This window comes from Trachypithecus francoisi, unplaced genomic scaffold, assembly GCF_009764315.1.
Source record: "Trachypithecus francoisi isolate TF-2019V2 unplaced genomic scaffold, Tfra_2.0 Lachesis_group14, whole genome shotgun sequence".
NCBI lineage: Eukaryota > Metazoa > Chordata > Mammalia > Primates > Cercopithecidae > Trachypithecus > Trachypithecus francoisi.
Genome location: NW_022681459.1, coordinates 34,648,157 through 34,661,189, shown reverse-complemented (window position 1 = coordinate 34,661,189; position 13,033 = coordinate 34,648,157). Strand labels below are relative to the sequence as shown.

The 13,033-nt window shown below is 42.3% G+C and overlaps 1 pseudogene; it reads right to left on the bottom strand.

Moving 5' to 3' along the window:
* Nucleotides 1-12,273: 12,273 nt before the first annotated feature.
* On the bottom strand, nt 12,274-12,773 carry LOC117096591 (annotated as a pseudogene).
* Between the last annotated feature and the right edge of the window lie 260 nt (nt 12,774-13,033).

Genomic DNA, 13,033 nt, shown 5'->3' with positions numbered 1-13,033 from the left:
TGAACCAGACACAGCCTTGGGGAAGACGCTTCATCTCCCTGTGCCTCAGCCTTCATGTCTGTTAGATGCAAAAAGTGTTGATAAGCCTTTGTATTCATACATCTCATAAGGTTGTTATGAGGATGAAATGAACCAATGTTCAATAAAACTCACCTCTCTTTGCTCAGCTTTTCATCTCTTCATTATGAAATGACATTGTTGAACTGGATCCTCTGAAGATTCTAGTTGAGAATTTTAGGCACAACAATTTGTGAAGTGAGTTCTGCTTTTGCCACTGACCTACTGTTTGATCTTGGATGAGAAACTTAACCCAACTAAAGTTTTCTTTCTTTTTTTCTTTTTCTTTCTTTCTTTCTTTCTTTTTTTTTTTTTTGAGACAGAGTCTCACTCTGTCGCCCAGGCTGGAGTGCAGTGGCGCAATCTCGGCTCACTGCAACCTCCTGGGTTCAAGCAATTCTCATGCCTCAGCCTCTGGAGTAGCTGGGATTACAGGCGCCTGCCACCACGCCCGTCCAATTTTTGTATTTTTAGCAGAGACGGGGTTTCACCATGTTGGCCAGGCTGGTCTTGAACTCCTGACCTCAGGTGATCTGCCTGCCTTGGCCTCCCAAAGTGCTGAGATTACAGGCGTGAGCCACCTCGCCCTGCCTGAAGTTTTCATTTTATTTGTTTAAAGGAAATGATACCTACATGACAGATTCTGGTTAATATCTGAATTAGAATATATACGTCATATATATATATGAGTATGTAGATAGATATATATCAGAGTGTTTGGCACTTTATAGGTCCTCAGTAAATGACAGCAATGAATTTGACATTGGAAACACTATAGAGGGAAGTTCTATATTGAGTAAGAAATCACATCAACTCTCAAGTCTGTTTCAGATTCAAATTTAGTTCCTGAAAAAGCAGCTCTGATTTAATGGAGAAATGGAAGATATAGAACCAAGAAGGAGGAAAATAAAGAAGGGAGGCAGGAGGGAAGAAGGAAAGAAAATAAAGAAGAGAAGAAGGAAAGAAAGATAGAGTTCCCAGGAACGAGCCTCCTGTCAAGTGCCCTTTTCTAATGGCACTTGATGAAAAAAGTGAAAAGCAGAAAAGATGAAGTTTATGCAGTATACAGTCGCCAGGTTTTCTCAACAAAATCAGGATACCAATGCTTTCTGGGTTTTCTTTATCAGGGATTGAGGGAGCATTTTCAGCCCTGCTTCTGGAAATGGCTAGGGTGTGGGTTCCCAACTGGGTGGATGAGCATGGCAGCCATAGCTCTGGGAACTTTGGATGCTCTCCTAGGAGTTGGGGGGTTGGTCCTCCCAGGGGCAACAGGATCCCAGTCAAGGTCTGAGATTCAAGGCAGAGCCTAGACCCTGGGACTCACCGGATGACTGGGAACTGGCTTCATAGAGAGTCCAACTGGTCAAAGAAAAAGGAGGAACCCAGGCTAAGGTCAGCCCTTGGTTCACTCAGATATTTTATTTTTCGGGTAGTATTTTGACCTGAAGATAATGCAACAGCCCAGGGTACCACTGGACACCAAGCTCCGAGTCTGACTGGCAGAAAAGGTGATCTGGAGCACTCCAGGAGCCTTAGCCCTGGTGGTTGATTTTGGAAAAGTGATTTGATCATCAGCCCTTTCAGACAGGGCCACAGAGAGTATCAATCAGAATTTTCCCAGAAAATGGAGAAAACCTCCATTTATTCTGTTATTAACTAAGGGCCTACAAGGGGTTATGGGTTCAAAGCTGAAATACAGATACACCGTCAGCAAGCCTGAGATCTGAACCAATGTTCACTATCAGGAGTTACTAGAGTAAACAACACAGACCCCCAATGGCATGAATGAAAGGCATTTGTTTTGCCCATGTGCCTTCAGGTTGGCTGGGAGTTGACTCTTCTTGACTGGGCTCTATATGCAGCCATCTAGCTAGTTCTAAGGTGCAGCTTGAGTCCAGGTCTCCTCTCACTCGCTCCTTGGATCCGTGGCACAGCCAGGACATGCTCTTCTCGTGGCAGTGACAGAGGTGCAAGAGGGCAAGTAGAAACATGAGATGTCTCTTTAGTCCATGGTTCAAAACTGGTCACTATCAAGGCTCCCATGATTAATCAAAACTGGTCACATGACTACCCAAAGTCAGTGGGCAGGAGAGTAACTCAGCTTCTACTGAGAGAACTGAAAACTTACTTGGCAAACTGTGTAGACCTTGGGGGGGCCGATGAAGAATTGTGGCTAATAATTCAAACTGTAAATTGCCCTCCCCAACATAAGCATATTTATTTATTTATAAATCATGAATACTGAGAAAGTATTCATGCAGATACCAGGATGAAATCTTTTTTTTTTTTTTCCAGACAGAGTCTTGCTCTGTCACCCAGGCTGTCACCCAGTGGCGTGATCTCAGCTCACTGCAGCTTCTACCTCCTGGGTTCAAGTGATTCTCCTGCCTCAGCCTCCCGAGTAGCTAGGATTACAGGCGCCTGCCACCACGCCCAGCTAATTTTTGTATTTTTAGTAGAGACCGGGTTTCTTTTTTCTTTCTTTCTTTTTTTTTTTGGAGACGGAGTCTTGCACTGTCACCCAGGCTGGAGTGCAGTGGCGCAATCTCGGCTCACTGCAACCTCTACCTCTCGGGTTCAAGCAAGTCTTCTGCCTCAGCCTCCTGAGTAGCTGGGACTACAGGCGTGTGCAACCATGCCTGGCTAATTTTTGTATTTTTAGTAGAGATGGGGTTTTACCATATTGGCCAGGCTGGTCTCGAGCTCCTGACCTCATGATAAACCAGTCTTAGCCTCCCAAAGTGCTGGGATTACAGGCGTGAGCCACTGCGCCTGGCAGTAGAGACCAGGTTTCACCATGCTGGCCAGGCTGGTCTCAAACTCCTGACCTAGTGATCTGCCTGCCTCGGCCTTCCAAAGTTTTGAGATTACAGGCGTAACCACGCCTGCTGAAATCATTTTTGTCAGACTCAGACAAAATGGGGCCAGGAAGGAGAGGAGACTCACATGTCTGAGATGAGAACTATTTTCAAGGACTTTCTAAAATCACTTTCATGTCCTTCATGCATCTCTTGCTTTGATAAATCACTAGACATTCTTTAGGACTGCAGTAATTCAGATAAGATGTTCTCTGAAGAACGCTTGCCCAGTAATGGCATCTCCCCACAATGAACTAACAACAGCCTCTGGAACCAATGAACTGTCTTTCTAAGCAGCTTATGTAAATCTCTCATTGCTATAAAAGCTCCCCTTTATCCTTCTCTCATTTGAGTGCACTGGTGGCTTGTCATTTCATGCATTCCGGATTGTGATCTTTGTTGTATTCCAGGGCAAACCCAACATAGCTAGAGAGACTTTTCTCTAGTGTCTTTTTAAGATTGACAATACTTTACTAATATATTGTGTCCATAAAATGTACATGCCAAAAAGAAATTTAAGGGTGAGATCAAAGATTGGAATGAAAGTGCTAAGCATGACTGTACTCCAATGTATCATCTTGGAAATCCCTAGGGGACAAGTGTCCCATTTTGGAGATCAAGACCAGCTGCAGTGAATCATTTGGGTCATTTACAGAGCTTGATCACATGCAGATTCCAGGCTACTACTTTTCCAGCTTGTGGAATCAGAGCCTCTGGAGATGAAGCCTGGGAATCTGTATTGGTTAGAAAGCTCCCCAGATGATATGGGTGCATGTTAGAGTTTGATACTTATAAATCAAAAAAGCCATCACTCTGTGATGGAAAGAAGCTCAAGAGTGGCCTCTAAGAACACTGGAATTCCACTCCACCATACCCAGCCTGGAGGGTGCTGGTGGGTAGTCGGGAAAGCCATTCTGAATGATTGATACAAGAGTTGAGTTCTGAGAAATAACAAGACCTAGTCATGCCACGAAAGAGAAGGAGGCTGTGCCCGGCAGACTTTGCTGCCTGTGGGAAGAGCTGTCATTGAGAGAGCACTTCTTGCTCAGGGAACGTATGGTATGTGTCCACACTCAGGAGAGGACCTAGCCGAGAGGGGCCAGCATTCTAGATGATCACCAAGGCGGACACCTCTCCAGCTTCAGTTTGGAACCAAAAAGTCCAGAAATAATATTGTGAAATAGACTAGAATACATACATGATTTGATTTTAGAGTAGGTGAGTATTGCTAAAAATTACTGAAATTTATTTTGAAGGGTTCGTCTTGAGCAACAATCACAGAGGGGCCCAGGTGACACTTGAGCTCCAGACCTCAGCTTATCAAGGGCTTCCATTTGGATTTTGTTTGTGTGTTTGTTTGTTTGAGACAGCATTTCACTGTGACCCAGAGTGTCTAGAATCATGCAGATTGTGCAGAGACACAATCATGACTCACTGTAGCCTCGACCTCCCAGGCTTAAGTGATCCTCCCACCTCAGCCTGCTGAGTTGCTGAGACCACAGGCATGTGTCACCACCCCTGGCAATTTTTTTGATTTTTTTATAAAGACAGTGTATTAGTCCATTCTCATGCTGCTAATGAAGATATACCTGAAACTGTGTAATTTATAAAGGAAAGGGGTTTAATAAACTTCCAGTTCCACATGGCTGGGGAGGCCTCACGATAGTGGTGGAAGGTGAAAGAAAAGCAAAGGCACATCTTACATAGCGGCAGGCAAGAAAGTGTGTGCAAGGGAACTCCTCTTTTATAAAACCATCATATCTCATGAGACTTATTCACTATCACAAGAACAGCATGGGAAAGACTTGCCCCCATGATTCAGTTACTTCCCACTGGCTCCCTCCCATGACACGTGGGGATTTTTACGATTCAAAGTAAGATTTGGGTGGGGACACAGAGCCAAACCATATCAGGCAGGGTCTCCCTGTGTTTCCCAAGCTGGTCTCGAACTCCTGGACTCAAGCAATCCTCCTGCCTTGGCCTCTCAAAGTGCTGGGATTACAGGCATGAGCCACCATGCCTGGCCAGTTAGATTTTTGACATGACCTTCAGATGAGGGTCCTGATAAGCTAGAGGCAATCCAGCATGATTGTTAGATAATTCAAAGCTTGGGCCCCAGTCCAGGCTAGTGCTGCCTGTAGGGCTCTATAAATTCTGTTTGTAAATAAATCCTGTGAATATTTTTTGGAAAATTCAGTTATTATTACCTTATAATCTTAGGAAGTTAAATGCTTTAATTTGCTAAACGTAAGTGTTCATTTACATGAACTTTTTTTTGGACCTTGTTTTGGCATTTCTCTATTTGAATATATTTCAGTTGTGTGAGTGGTTGCAAATAAATGGAAGAATCTCATCTCCTCTCTTGACTTCGAGGAGACCCTCTCCCACAAAATTTCCTGACACCCTGGGGTGTTCTCCAACCAGAGGAGGGAGTTGTTTGTGCAGGAGGCTCACTCACTTACAAATCCTGTTTCCAAAGCCCAAATTATTCTTGTCTGGGGACCCATGGTGTCCCACTCATGAGAACAATGATGCCACCCATAGGAGATCAAGGCCTGTGTGGGTGGATTTGAACTCATCAAAGACAGTGCAATGTTTTCATGTTGATATGGCTGGAAAAGAGCTTTGGGGACAAAAGGGCTAGCAGGTCTGTGTGTGAGAAAGGAGCAGGATGGAGCTGCTTCCTCAGCAGGTGCATGTTGGACCTGCTTTTCAGGAAGTTAAGCATCTCTTAGCTTTGCAGCTGGAGTGACACAGTCTACGGGGTTCTCAGCCTCTCCCTAGACTTCACTGCCTATGCTCATTAATACATTGATGAAGCCCAGCTTATGTTGTCTCCATGAATTTTTAAATTTTCTGCTTGTGCGGAGGGGATTTTAGCATTTCAGGATTAATTACCCAAATACTGATTCCTAATAGGGAAGGAAAAAAATTGTTTTAGCCCTCATCAAGTGGAGAATTTATGAGCCGTGTTGTGTTTACATGGGGGACAGGGGGAATCAGATAGTCCTTTGCATTATTCCAATTTTTGTTCAACTTATGTTTATGTGTCAGGCACTGTGACAGCTGCTTTCTTTTGTATAACCACAGATTTAATCTTCCCAAACAACAAGTGAAGATAGTTTAACTTCATCCTTGTTGTTTTAAACAGGTTTACTTAACAAATATATATTGAACCTCTACTATGCGCTAGGCACTGTTCTAGATGCTTAGTACATCAGTGGATAAATCAGACAATGGTCTCTCTCCCTGGGGAGCTTACATTCTATGAAAGGGAACAGAAAATGAACAATAAGCAAAAAAATAGGTTACAATATATAGTTTATAGAAGATGGTGCATGCTATGGAAAAGAAGAACAAATAGGATCCAAAGTACCAGACAGTGGCAGTCAGAGGGGAGGTCTCACCGAGAATGTGACATTTCAGCAGGACCTGAGGGAGAGGTGGGTGGGCCATGCATGTGTCTGTAGAAAGAGAGTTCCAGATGAAGGAACAACCAGTGCAAAGGCAACTTTTGTGCAGGAAGTTCAATCACTGGAATTCATCTTCTTTCTTTGTTATCTAAGAAATGTGCCAGGCCTTGAATATTTCCTGTCTAATGTATCATTGTAGGAGAGCCAGGTGTTAGGCTGTGAAACACTATGTCATCAAGATTAAAAAGCAATTGTATTGGGTGGGGGCGGTGATGGAACTCTTCCATATCTTGGTAGTGGTGGTTCCATGAATGTGCTAAAATTCATAGAACTATACACCCCCAAAGTCTATTTTATTATATGTTAACTTAAAAAATAAACATTTGGAAAAGCATTTTCGTGCATTTTATTTTGGTCTGCTCAAAGACCTGTGAATTAGGAAGGGCAGGGTATTGGTATCCCCACTTTGCAGATGAAGAACCTGTGGCGTAAATGTCACTGAGCTGCAAGAGGCAGAGGTGAGGCTCAAAGTCAGATCCATGCCAAAGCTCATTCTCATATAAATACTGCACCTGCCATATTGCCTTCCAAACTAACCACACAGTCAGACTTTCTGGCAATGGGAAACATATTGTCTAAAAAGAAATCGGAATAATAATAGCAGCTGACACAGATTGTTTACCATGTGCCAAGCACTGTTCTAGATACTTTGCGTTTATTAAGTTGCAGGAACCCTGTGAGGCATGTACTATTATATCCATTTTGCAGATATGAAAACTGAGGCACAGACAGGCTAAGTAACTTTCCCAAGGCTTTGTAGGTGGTAGGTAGCAGAGTTGGGATTGGAACCCAAGCAATCTGGTCCCAGGATCCATAAGCTTAACCTTCAAGCTTACTGCCTCTGTCTACCTGTGTCAAGCACCAGAGTGCTGAGGCTGTTGTGGTCCTTAGCCTGGGTTTGGGAGGGGGCTTGCACTTGAAGAGTCCCTTTTATATAGGATTTGTTTTCAAAGTGGTGTAGGTTGGGATTTTTAGGCCTTTTGTATGACCCAATCTTGCAGAAGAAATTTCTCCCCTTTTGCCTGTCATGGTACCCAAAGTACCATCATTAGAGTCACCTCATTGAATCTTAAAGACTGAGCAAAAAGACTGCTTTCAGGCCTTATACCTTATACCATTGGAAGAATCATTTTAATAGCGTGATTGTATTGAGGTGCTGGTACTCTGGGCTGGGCATCTGGCCTGTCCTCCTCTTCAGATATCCTCTCTTATTCTTAAATACCCCATCTCCTATGTCCTGAGGCTTCTCTGAATTACAGGCTCCAATGACAAGGTCCTGCCAAGAGAACTGATCTTAGGGGTGAGGTATTGAGAAGAAGAAGAAGTGAGGAAGATGGATTTTGAAAGAGGTACATGATGCAGAAATAAACCTCACCACTTTCTCCATTTTCCTAGGATTGGATCTATGTGAACAAACATGTTTCCATGGTTAACAATTCAACTGAATACTTCTCCTCTGGAGGAATTAAACCTGAAGGTGTTTGGTTAAGTGCTTTGGGGCTTCTATGTGACTGTGGGGCCTCTGTGTTCACAGAGTCTCTAAGCATTAATGACTCTCAGTGATGGCTGAAGTCAGGAATAACAATTCTGCATCCTGATGATATTGTAAAGATACCACTACTAAAAACAATGTTTCATTACTATTATTTGTATAATCATTCATTATTTCAAAAGCACTTCTGTGCATTCTTTCATCTGATCTTCCCAACAGCTTCATGTGGATTGGTAAGAATAAGCAATGGGGCTGGGTGTGGTGGCTCATGCCTACAATCCAAGGACTTGAACTCAGGAGTTGAAGACCAGCCTGGAAAACATGGTGAAACCCCTCTTCTACAAAAAATACAAACATTAGCTGGGGGTGGTGGCATGTGCCTGTAGTCCCAGCTACTTGGGAGGCTGTGGCGGTAGGATGCCTTGAACCCAGGAGCCAGAGGTTGCAGTGAGCCAAGATCGCGCCACTGCACTCCAGCCTAGACCCAGTCTCAAAAACAAAAGGAAAACAAAAAACAAACAACAACAAGAAAATCAGTTGTAATAAATAAATAACAGTAGTTAGTATGGGTAGTGCCTAACACATCAGGCCTTGCACTGTGTCACATCTGTCATCTCATTCAGTGTTCACATCAATTTGTAAAGTAGCCATTATTTGTTATTTCTGTTTTGCAGATGAGGAAACTGAGGCACAGAGGTTGAATAAGCCACTCCAAACTCTCACAGATATTACATGAGTAAGTGGCAGAGCTGGGATTGGAACCAGAGTCTGTCTGCCTTTGAAACCTGTGCTCCCAGCTACAGGTTTCATGGCCTTTCTAGGTATTCAGGCAGTGAAGGAAAAAGGGAACAAGATGCAGTATTCCAGGCAGAGTGGAAAGTATATACAAAGGATATGGACTATTGTTAGAGCATGACTCATTAGAAGAGTTTCATCTTGCATGGCCAAAGTAGCAAGGAAAACCTTGAAGAAGATGGCAATGATTAAGGTCTTTCTGTATTAGGGTGTGTCCTTTATCCTAAGGATATGTGGAAAGTCATGAGGGGGCTTCCTGTGGTTAGGGTTGTAGTTTGGAAAGCTCTCTTCTCTCTGCTCTGTGGAAAGTTGACTGAATGATTGAGCTTAGAGGGAGGGAGCTGATTAGGAGGCTGTTGTAATAGGCAAGGGGAGAGAGCTTTAGCAGCATGTGAACCAAGTCTATGGTAGGAATGATGGAGAGGAGGGGATGATGCTGAAGATGTTTGTGGAGACAGAGATGACAGGACTTGGAGACTGAGTGGCTGAAACTCACCAGGGTTAAGGCAGGATTAATTAAGGAGGAGCAAAGTGTGAGACTTAGGTTCACAGGGTTCCAGAAATGGGGAACCCAGGTGCATAAACTCATCTGAGGGTGAGCAAGGAAACAAGTTTGGGGTGTCAATGAGGCACCCAGGCAGACATGTCCACTCTCCTGTCCAGGCTGATCAGTGGCTCATCTCTTCTCAAAGTAGCTGTTGCCACTGTGGGGCAGCTCTCATTCCTCCTGCTTTGATGCAAAACCTGTCCTTATGATTTTCACCTTACTTCTGGCTCTGGCTTCACCACCAAGTATGGAAAGTCTTTCATACTTTCTTTAACCTTTCCCAATGAAGTTTTCCTTCATGCAGCCTCCAAGAAGTAAGCTTGCAAAGTTGCCTTATAAAGTCTCTTTTTCTCCTGTCTGGTATGGTCACTCCTGCCCTCTAGTGGCTAGTGCTAGGGCAGCACGGGGCTGGGTACCCAGCAGGCCTACTGGGTTCTATCCCAGCCTGTCTTCCTGCCCGTCTTTTCCTAGACCTTCACCAGAATCCCTCTCATCCGCACCTTGTCTTGCCAGCAGATTAAGTTTGGCATTGAAGCGATATCCTGTGGCCTATCCTAATGATTCAAGAGGAAAAGACCTTGAAAATTACATAATCCAGCTCCCCACTTTCACACCTGTGGACCAAAATGACTACAACGGCCTTTTAACCTGTCTGGCTCCTTTCATAGACACATCCTCTAGGTCTGTTTCTACACAGTGGCCAGGTAGACCAGATATCCCTCTTGTCTCTAACCCTCCAATGGCTTACTTTCACAATTGGTTTCAAATCAAAATTGTTTTCAACGTGGCCCTTCATGATCCGACCCCTCTCTGCTTTTCTAAACATTCTCTTATAAGAATCTTGTTCTAACTTCCTGATGGAGCTGGCCATCCTTCTGTTCTTCAAATGTGCCTTGCTTTTTCCTACCTTAGTGCCTTTGCTTATACACCTCTCTCTCCCCATCTTTTATGTTTCAGCCTAAAGATCACTCTTGAAAGAAGTAAAATTGTCTCTGTTTGCTGATGACATGATCTTAAATATAGAAAATCCTAAAGAGTCTACAAAAAAACCTGTTAGAACCGATAAACGAATTCAGTGAAGTTGCAGGGTGCGAAATCAACACACAAAAATCAGTAGCATTTTTTTACACTAACAACAAACTAACTGCTAAGGAACTTAAGAAATCAATTTCATTCACAATAGCACCAAAAAATGAAATGCTTAGGAGTAAATTTTACCAAGGAGGTGAAAGATCTTCATACTGGAAACTACAAAACATTGGTGAAAGAAATTGTAAGTGACACAAATAAATGGAAAGGTATCCCGTGTTCATGGATTGGAAGAATTATATGTCCGTACTACCCAAAATGATCTGCAGATTCAACGCAATCCCTATCAAAATTCCAATGTTATTTTTCATGGAAATAAAAAAATCCTAAAATTTGTATAGAACCACAAAAGAATCTGAATAGTGAAAGCAATCTTGAGAAAAATGAAGAAAGCTGGAGGCACTTGAAATCTATTAGAAAGCTATAGTAATCAAAACAACATGGTACTGACAAGGACACAATGACGGATAGAACTGCAAAGAGATCCCAGAAATAAACTCACACACTTAATTGAAATAAACTCAATTGAAATTGGACTAAGGTGACTAAGGTGACAAGAACACACAATGGAGACAAGACAGTCTCTTCATAAGTGATGTTGGGAAAATTGGATATCCATAGGCAGAGTGAAGTTGGACCCTTATCTCACATCATACAAAAAAATCAACTCAAAATGGATTAAAGACTTAAATATAAGACCTGAAACTATAAAACTACTAAAAGAAAACAAAGGGGGAAAGTTCCATGACATTGGTCTAAGCAATTATTTCTTGGACATTGTCCAAGTGTTTCCAAAAGCACAGGCAACAAAAGCAAAAATAAACAAATGGAATTGCATCAAACTAAAAGGTTTCTGCACAGCAAAGAAGTAATGAATAAAGATGCAACCCAGAGACTGGGTGAAAACATTTGCAAACTATACATCTGATAAGGGGCTAATATCCAAAATATATAAGGAATTCAAACAACTCTATAACAAGAAAACAAATAACCCAGTCAAAAAATGGGCAAGGAAACCAAATAGACATTTCTCAAAAGAAGACATACAAGTGGCTCACAGATATATAAAAAAATGCTGATTATTACTAATCATCAGGGAAAAGCAAATTAAAACCATAATGAGAACTCACCTCACACCTGGTAGAATGGCTATTATCAGAAAGATGTCAGATACAAGTGTTGGAGACAGCGTAAAGAAAAGGGAAAACTTGTGCACCATGGGTGGGAATGTAAATTTTTTTGTCTTTAGGATAAAATAATAGAATAACATTATTTACTTCCTTTTATCAAAGAAGTTAATTGATACGCAACAGGAGACTTGGTTTCAGGCCCAAAGGTAGCAGCAGCAGCATTAATAATGGAAATAATTGAATGGTTATGTGTGTAATGCCTGTCACCAGCAGGCTATTTCAAGTTCAGCAGTAATCACTCCATACATACTATTATTTCTATAACGACATTTAAATCATTACCAGGAACTGCTTGTTTTATAGTGAACCTTGAATATGTGCTGTTAATGTACCAAATTGGGGGAAAAAAATAAGGGATTCATTTCAAAAGTTAAAAGAAACAAGTATGTAAGAAATTATTTTGCCTATTAAATGTTTAGTAAATGGCATTCTCTTGTCAGTAAAATGGAGAAATAAGCTAAAAATAATTGGCTAAGTCCTATTAATTTAAGTTACAGGATTAAGTGTATTATATTTTCATTCAAAATTGGATGCTTATTAATTTATAATCGGTAGTGTAGCTAAATTGCTATCTTTGTATAAAAATAGAGCATAAAGTTGCTGATAAATCTCAGTATGAACAGAAGTTGAAACCTATTTAGTTCAGCAGGGCAGCTCAAGGATTTTTTTACACAACATGTATATCTTCCCATTTTAAGTTAGAATTATTTTACAATATCTGGTATACATAAACAGCTGGCCCTGCTTGTCAGCTACATTAAAGTAGTAGTGATCAATTAGTTTTGTTGGTATCTGAATAATAGCGTTGTTTCATAGCTTTGTATTTCCAAACAAAGTATGAGGCTTCTAGCTCTTTCATTACAAATTCGCCCTGTGCAGTAAGTTCTTTGCTCTTCTCTGGATTCTTCATGTCTTTGTTTTTAAGGAAAATGTTCTTCAAACGCCTTTTAAAATAGTGTGGTCCTTTTGGACAGTCTTGTCCAAGATACAGCAGATCAGCAGATTTTTTTTTTTTTTTTTTTTTTGAGAGAGCGTCTTGCTCTGTCAACCAGGCTGGAGTGCAGTGGCGCGATCTCGGCTCACTGCAACCTCCGCCTCCCGGGTTCCCGCCATTCTCCTGCCTCAGCCTCCCAAGTAGCTGGGACTACAGGAGCCGCCACCTTGCCCGGCTAATTTTTTTTGTATTTTTAGTGGAGACAGGGTTTCATCAAGATACAGCAGATTTTTATAAAGATTTAATACTTATCCCCTGAAAGAGCTGGCCATTTTCATTTATCATGTAAATGATCCACCTTTATGCATAACGTAGTTTGCCTCCAGACTCCAGGATCCCGGAAACGGAACAAAACTTCCCGGCGGCGGCACTCACGCACTTTCCGGCACGCCGGACCCCCGGAGCCGTAAAAGCCTCGACCGTTTCTACGACTCTGTCCGTCGACTGCGAAGCTGGCGTTTTTGAGACAGAGTTACGCTCTTCTTACCCAGGCTGGAGTGCAATGGTGCGATCTCAGCTCACTGCAACCTCCGCCTCC